Here is a 585-nt window from a genome sequence, read left to right on the forward strand (position 1 = left end):
ATATATCATCATCATCATCATCATCATCATTGCCAGCATCATAGCTTTAACTTCCATGTTTTCATGCTTACATGGGTCAGACAGAATTCATTGAGACAAATTTTCCACAGCTAGATGCCCTTCCAGTCACAAACCCTCATTTGTTTCCTAGTTTGGTAATATTTCCCCATGACCTGACATGTTTTTATGGAAGAATGGAAATGAATGATTGACATTGCTTGAACAATAGTGACACTTATTTACAAAGATCACATGCTGTCAAACCAAGGGGGCAGAAACACACACACACACACACATGCATATATATATATATATATACACTCACAAACACACATATATACACACTCACATCACATAAATGATAGACAGACAGACAGACAAACAGTCAAACAGATAGATAGATAGATAGATAGATAGATACATACATACATACATATTAGTTTCTTTCAGTTTTCATCTACCAAATCCACTCAGAAGACTCTAATTGACCTGGGTCAATTGTAAAAGGTACTTGCCCATATCACATGGTTAAGGAGCAAACTTCTTAACCACACTACACAACCCCCCCCCCACACACACACACAC

Source organism: Octopus bimaculoides, chromosome 3 (genome assembly GCF_001194135.2).
Source record: "Octopus bimaculoides isolate UCB-OBI-ISO-001 chromosome 3, ASM119413v2, whole genome shotgun sequence".
Lineage (NCBI taxonomy): Eukaryota > Metazoa > Mollusca > Cephalopoda > Octopoda > Octopodidae > Octopus > Octopus bimaculoides.